This window comes from Arachis stenosperma, chromosome 2 (assembly GCF_014773155.1).
Source record: "Arachis stenosperma cultivar V10309 chromosome 2, arast.V10309.gnm1.PFL2, whole genome shotgun sequence".
In the NCBI taxonomy this organism is placed as follows: domain Eukaryota; kingdom Viridiplantae; phylum Streptophyta; class Magnoliopsida; order Fabales; family Fabaceae; genus Arachis; species Arachis stenosperma.
In genome coordinates, this window is record NC_080378.1 from 36,981,506 (window position 1) to 36,989,333 (window position 7,828).

The 7,828-nt window shown below is 39.0% G+C and overlaps 1 non-coding gene across 1 annotated transcript; it reads right to left on the reverse strand.

Annotated features, from left to right (window-relative positions):
* Nucleotides 1–7,361: 7,361 nt before the first annotated feature.
* On the reverse strand, nucleotides 7,362–7,465 carry LOC130964115 (small nucleolar RNA R71). The gene has a single exon (XR_009080223.1). It is a non-coding gene; the product is annotated as a small nucleolar RNA R71 (small nucleolar RNA).
* Nucleotides 7,466–7,828: the final 363 nt, after the last annotated feature.

The window sequence follows — 7,828 nt, forward strand, 5'->3', positions numbered from 1 at the left end:
AATAACCAAAATCACCATGCCACCAACACTAACCAATATAGAAAAACACAAAACACATATCAACCACCCCATCATAATTCACAAACTCACCAAAATAACTTCTCTGCACCAACATCCACTTCACAAAATTACCACACTAATCCACCCAACAACTTCCAACAACAATTAACCCCCATCATACCTCCAATTGACCATCATGAGGCCAGAATCTCAAGTCTGGAAGCAACCTTGCAAGCACTTGCTCAAACCACTCAAGCCTTAGCTAAGGGACACAAGGAACATGAGGTCATCATGAAGAATATTGAGAGACAAGTGGGACAATTGGCCAAACAAGCCGAGCGACCAACCAATGTTCTTCCAAGTGATACGATACCCAACCCAAGAGACACAGAAAAAGCCATAAAATGGGAGGAGTGTAAAGCAATCACCCTGAGAAGTGGGAAGAAAGTGGAGACAGAAGCCATTACTCAGGAAGAGCACATCAAAGAAGGCTTAAAAGAAGAGGTGAAGGAACAAAAGCAGGAGCAAGAAACCTATACACAAAGTGATAAATTAGCTAAGAAGGAGGCAGTGAAAGCATACCAACCAATGCTCCCATACCCTCAAAGGTTTAAAGAAGAGAACAAAGAGAAGCAATATTCCAAATTCTTGGAAATATTCAAGACACTACACATCAACATCCCCTTCATTGAAGCACTTGAACAAATGCCCCTATATGCTAAGTTCATGAAGGAATTGTTAACAAAGAAAAGATCCTTGAAAGAGGGACAAACGGTTGTGATGACCAGGGAGTGTAGTGCCATCATCCAGAAAAAGTTGCCAAAGAAGATGAAAGACCTAGGGAGCTTTCACATCCCCTGCACAATAGGCAACATGATGATTGAGAGAGCATTTTGTGATCTTGGTGCAAGCATAAATCTGATGCCTCTATCTTTGATGAGGAAGCTTCAGATTCATGAATTGAAACCTACAAAGATAGCCCTTCAAATGGCGGATAAATCTATTCAGCAAGCACTCGGGGTTGTAGAGAATGTATTAGTAAAGGTGGACAAATTTTTCCTCCCAGTTGACTTTGTCATCCTAGACATAGAGGAAGATGACAACACTCCCATTATTCTAGGGAGGCCCTTTTTAGCCACTGCCAGGGCATTGATAGATGTCGAAAAAGGAGAATTAATGCTAAGGGTGCATGATGAGCATATAGTGTTCCATGTCTTCAAGAATTTGCAAGACTCCACCCAAGAGGAAGAGTGTATGAAGATTGATTCCATAGATCCAAACTTGAAAGAGGCACCTGATGAGGCACTTCCAAGCTCATGCTGGAAAGAAAATGAAGAGGTGGAGGTGCTGCAACAAGCTCAAAGAATAGAGGAGAAGCTGCAATCAAAGTCAGCATTTAAGATTCATAGCAAGGACAGTCCAAAAATTGAGATCCCAAAACCTGAACTATCTCCTGGAAAAGAAGAGAGTCCCAAGAAGAAAGTGCCAAGAGGATGGAGAAACAAGAAAATCTCCACTGAAGACTTCTCACCAGGGGATAAAGTGATGCTAACTTACCAACCAATAGAGACATCTCCACACTTTTCTGGATACTACACAGTGAACAAAATCCTCTCACTTGAACATGTGGAAATCATCAAGAATGATACTGGAAGGAAGCTCACGGTGAGAGGGGAAGGATTAAGGCACTATGATCATCATCCGCCCTAAAGAGGGACAACCGTCAAGCTAATGACGATAAAAAAAGCGCTTGTTGGGAGGCAACCCAACCAAAGGTAGTCTTCTTTTCTTAGTTAATTCAATAAAAGAGTTAAGTATATTTATCTGCATTGCAAGGAGCTAAGTTTGGTGTTACACACCAACAGAATTCAAAGGTGAATGTGAGGTGCTAAGTTTGGTGTTCCACCAAAAAGTTTCATTAAAGACACATTTTAACCCTTTGCATGATTAGTCACTAGCTCCAAACAATCAGAAAAATTACTTAACAATTGCTACTTTTAATTTAGATTTTATTTCCTTAATTGTTATCTTTAATTTTGCTTACTTGAAACACATGTGCTACTAATGTTTCATTGTATAAGACATTCATGATCTATCTTAGCCCCATAGCCATGGTTCTAATTGTTGCTTGAGGACAAGCAATCATTCTAAGTTTGGTGTGGGAAGGGAAAGAAAAGGAGGAGAAGGACAACAATAGAGAAGATAAATTACAAGGTTGTAAAGTTCTTTTTCCTCTCATTTGTTTCCAGCACTTTAAATTGCATGATTGTCTTATTACCTTCTTTATATGCATGTGTAGTATGAATAAGCATAGCTTGAATTTTGATTTGCAATATGTTGCTGTGGCATTATGACTACCAACTTGAGTTTTGTGAATTCAAAAGCAAAAAAAGGCATCATGATCATAAACAAACAAGGAATTAAAGAAGAACTTGGCATGTGCATACAAGTATTGGAAGGCTAGTATGTTTGATTGTTGCTCAATTGCATTAGATTTGATTTAATTGAAGTTTTCATCTAGGACATTTTGTGAAATCTTTTGAAATCATGAAAACCTTGAAAAAAAAAGAGGCAAAGAAAAGAAAAAGGGAAAGAATGAGAAAGTTGAAGGCTCTGAGTACCAATGACAATTCCATTGTTAAGTACTTGTGGTGTTTATGTATCAAGTAAAATGCTTGAAAACAAAACACTTAGAAGTCAAGGCTAGGCTCAAGTGCAAAAGCACTCCCTCAAAGCTCAAGGTTCTGAGCATCAATGATTAGAGAGTCAAGAAAAGAAAAGAAAAAATGAGCCTAATGAAGTCCTCTAATTAAATGCTTGTGGTGCTTATGTATCAAGTGGTAATACTTGAAAACAAAGCATTTAGAATCGTAGCTTTGTTATTAACTCATGGGGCAAAGCACCCAAAAGGAGAAGCTAATAAGAAAAATCAAAAGCTTGTTTCAAGGAAGAATTATAAGAAAAAGATTTCATAAAGTGAGCTAGATAGAAGCATCAATCATTTACATTTCTTTTGTGATTGTAGCATGCATAGAAAACTAGCTTGCCATGAACATTAACTTGCTATTCTTCTAACCTTGGATTGTCAATCTCTATTGCATGATTCTTTTCTTGCTTGAGGACAAGCAAGGTTTAAGTTTGGTGTTGTGATGCATTCGCATATTTGCCATTTTAACTAGTTAGTTTAGTTAGTTTTAGCTTAGGTTCATTCACTTTCTTTGAAATAAATGAGCAATTTTGTGAGTTTTCCTCCATGCATCCATGAACCAAGAATTAAGTGAAATTTGGCATAATTCATGCAAATAAATCAAGGAGTTTATATACAAGTTGATGTGAATGATTCCCTTGAAAATTATTGCATAAGATGGCAAAACTTTGAGGAAAGTTCTTTGGTTTATGTTAGGTGATGAAGCAAGAAGATAATGGAGCAAGAAAATATTGGAGAAAGGAAGAACAAGCAAGTTGGCAACTTGGAAATCAAGTTGGCAACTTGCTAGTGTGTGTCCAGCAGAGTTGGCAGCTTGACCTCCCCCTCTTCAAGGATGAATATCTTGAACCACAAGGATCCAATTGGCATGATTCCAATTGCGTTGAGAAGCTGACATCAAGAGCTTTCCAACGATATATAATAGTCCATAATGTGGCGAGGAATGGAAGCTCAAATCAGAGGGAAACTCAAGCCTCAAGAGCAAGGAAATGAAGCATTGCAAGTTGCCAACTTGAGCAGCAAGTTGGCAACGCCAGGAGCCATCAGGGGAAGCCACCAGGGGAAGAGTAGCACGTTGCCAACGCCAACACCAAGTTGGCAACGCCCAAGCCAAGTTGAAGAAGAGCCTGGTGTTGTTGCTGGCGTGTTTGCCAACAACTTGGGCAACAACGCCCAGGCAGCTTGAGGATGCTCTCTTCAAGAACGTGTATCTTGAGCTAGAAAACTCCAATTGAGGTGAAATCAGTGGCATTGGAAAGTAGACATCAAGAGCTTTTCAACCATATATCACAATATGAAATTGGAGTTCATTTGAAGGTTCAAATGTTGGCTTCATTTAGAGCCTCAAACATGGAAAGTATTGTTTCTGGATTGCTCACCAAGTTGGCAACGCCCAACCAAGTTGCCAACGCCCAAAATGAAGAGAGGAGCACCAACCAAGTTGCCAACGCCCACAAGCCTTGCCATGCACGTTGCCAACGCCAGGAAGGGCACCAATCAAGTTGCCAACGCCCATAAGCCATGCCATGCACGTTGCTAACGCCCATAAGCCTTGCCATGCACGTTGCCAACGCCAGGAAGCAAACATGGAGCCTTGAGAAAGGCTCGAGCACATTGCCAACGTGCTAAAGAGAAGGAGTGTTTGGCAACAACGCCAGGATGGTGAGGAAATTGTGATGCACGTTGCTAACTTGGAATGTAGGGGCGTTATCCACAACAACTCCAACAAGGCAGCCTGACCATGTCCACTTCAATGGAAGATATCTTGAGCTACAGAGATCCAAATCGAGTGCTTCCAGTTGCATTGGAAAGCTGACATTCAGAGCTTTCCAACCATATATAATAGTCTATGGTGGAGCACAAAATTGAAGCCAAACCAGAGTCATCTTTAGGCCCTAAAAACAAGAACATGAAGTGAAATCCAAGAAGGCTAGAGATTAGCCATGGGGTGTGGCACGAGCACGTTGCCAACGTGCTAGATAGGGGGCGTGTTTTGCAACAACGCCAGCCCCAAGCCCCTGCCTTGGGAGGCTATGCACGAGCACGTTGCCAACTTGGGAGTGAAGGTGCGTTTTTGGCAACAACTTGGCAGCTTGACCTTACCTTCTTTGAGGAACCATAACTTGAGCTAGGAAAGTCCAATTGAGGTGATTCCAGTGGCATTAGAAAATAGACATCAAGAGCTTTCCAATGATGTATAGTAGTCCATATTGAAGTAGAAGGTTGACACTCAAATTCTGAGCTACATTTAGCATGAAAGTAGAGCCAAGAAGAGGAGAAGCAAGTTGTTAGCAACAACTTGGGCTAGCAACGCCCAAGTCTCAAACTCACTTCCAGGAAATTATGATGCACGTTGCCAACGTGTATTAAGGCCTGCGTTATTGACAAAAACGCCAAGCCAATGGGCCAGAAGCATGATGAACTCTTCCTTTCCAAGTCTAGCAACACTTCTTCCAATTGAGCCAAGAATTCAACAAAGAGGAAGCCCATATTGCTAACCCAATTCAAGATATTTGAAAGAGCTTTAGGAGTAGTATAAATAGAAGAGATTGATGTACTTTTACACTTTTACTTTTACTCTTTGACACTTAGACATTTTTACACTTTTTAGCACTTGTATTGGAGAACTCTTTGGTACTTCCGGGAGGAGAACCAGAGAGCTATTTTGGGTTCATCTTGGAACTTCTCTTCTTCATTTTCTTAAGCTTTAAGCATTTTCCTTATTCTTCATCATCTTTCTTTATACTTAGCTTAATTTTCATTCATGGCAATTGTTGTTGATATTGGAGCTATGATTCACTAAACCCCATTCATTAGGGGGATGAGCTCTGCTTGTTGAAATGAGTTGGTGAATTCATCTTTTCCTCCTCAATTTTAGTGGTTGATCTAAAGAGGGAACTCTTGCACTTCATAGATTCAACCACCATCGAGAGAGGGGTTAATCTACATGAATTATGTGGTGAATTTGAGGAATGAGCCACATAATTCAGTTTAGAGTTCATCCTTTCATGATCCCTTCAATCAATATACCTTGGTTAGTATGTGAGATGTAACTCTCCTTGGTTGAGATTATAGGAATTGTGTGGCTGGATTAGAAAGGAGCTTCATCTCTTCTCATGAACAAATAGATCACGAGAGTGGCATTTGGTTATGTTGAGAGAGATTGAATCACCAAGAGATTGGGATTCAATCACCCACTTGCCATGGATCTATACCCATGATTGAGAAGGATTTGACTAACATCAATTCATGAAAACTTGCATCTCTGATCCCTAATGATCTTCTCTACCATCAATTCTTTTTTCTATTGCTTCTAGTTGTTTGATTACCCATAACCCAATTCCCTTTTACATTCTGTCAATTTATTATTCTTGTCATCTATATTTTGTTCTTTCAATTCTTGCTATTTACTCTTATGTTCTTTAAATTTCTGCACACTTTAATTCCTTGCCATTTATCTTTGATGTTATTTAAGTTTCTTGCAATTTAAGTTTCAGTTATTTACTTTCATTTTATTTCTATGTTCTTGTTCTTAATTGCCATTTAAATTCCTGTAATTATGTTCAAAAATCAAAATGCTCCTGAAATCAAAAACTATGTTTGCTTGACTAAATCTACCATTTAACTAAAGTTGCTTAATCTACCAATCTCCGTGGGATCGACCTCACTCTTTGTGAGTTTTATTACTTGATACGACCCGGTATACTTGCCGGTTGTACGTGAAATCTAAATTTTACGTATCACTTTTTCAAAACCACCTAACTACTTTTCTCTCTCTAATTTTCGAAAATATCTCCCTCTTTTTCAAAATTCTTTTTAATTAACTAATTATTTTAAATTTTAATTTTAATTCTATCTCACCTTTAATTTTCGAAAATCATTAACTGCTTTTCAAAATTAATTTCGAAAATTTCTCCCTCTCTCATCTTTTTCTATTTATTTATTCATTTACTAACACTTCTCTTCACCTCTCTTCATCTCAAGTCACTACCCCTATCCTCACCCTTCTATTTGGATTCTCCTTTCTTTATTCCCTTTCTTCTTCTACTAACAATAAGGAACCTCTTTACTGTGACATAGAGGATTCCTCTTCTTTTTATGTTCTCTTCTCTTTCATATGAGCAGGAACAAGGAAAAAGGCATTCTTGTTGAAGCTAATCCAGAACCTGAAAGGACTCTGAATAGGAAACTAAGAGAAGCTAGATTACAACAATCCAGAGACAACCTTGCTGAAATTTTCGAACAAAGAAAGGAGATGGCAGCCGAACCCAACAACAATAATGCAAGAAGGATGCTTGGTGATTATACTACACCTACTTCCAAGTTTGATGGAAGACGCATCTCAATTCCTACCATAGGAGCAAACAATTTTGAGCTGAAACCTCAATTAGTTGCTCTAATGCAACAGAACTGCAAGTTTCATGGACTTCCATCTGAAGATCCTTACCAGTTCTTAACTGAGTTTTTGCATATCTGTGAGACTGTTAAGACTAATGGAGTATATCCTGAAGTCTACAGGCTCATGCTTTTCCCTTTTGCTGTAAGAGACAAAGCTAGAATATGGTTGGATTCATAACCTAAGGATAGCCTGGACTCCTGGGATAAGCTGGTCACGGCCTTCTTGGCTAAATTCTTTCCTCCTCAAAAGCTGAGCAAGCTTAGAGTGGATGTTCAAACCTTCAAACAAAAAGATGGTGAATCCTTCTATGAAGCTTGGGAAAGATACAAGCAGATGACCAACAGATGTCCTTCTGACATGTTTTCAGAATGGACCATGATAGATATATTCTATTATGGTCTATCTGAGTTCTCTAAAATGTCATTGGACCATTCTGCAGGTGGATCCATTCACCTAAAGAAACGCCTGCAAAAGCTCAAGAACTTATTGACATGATTACAAATAACCAGTTCATGTACACTTCTGAGAGGAATTCCGTGAATAATGGGACGCCTTAAAGGAAGCGAGTTCTTGAAATTGATGCTCTGAATTCCATATTGGCTCAGAACAAAATGTTGACTCATCAAGTCAATATGATTTCTCAAAGTCTGAATGGATGACAAAATGCATCCAACAGTACTAAAGAGGCATATTCTGAAGAAGAAGCTTATGATCCTGAGAAC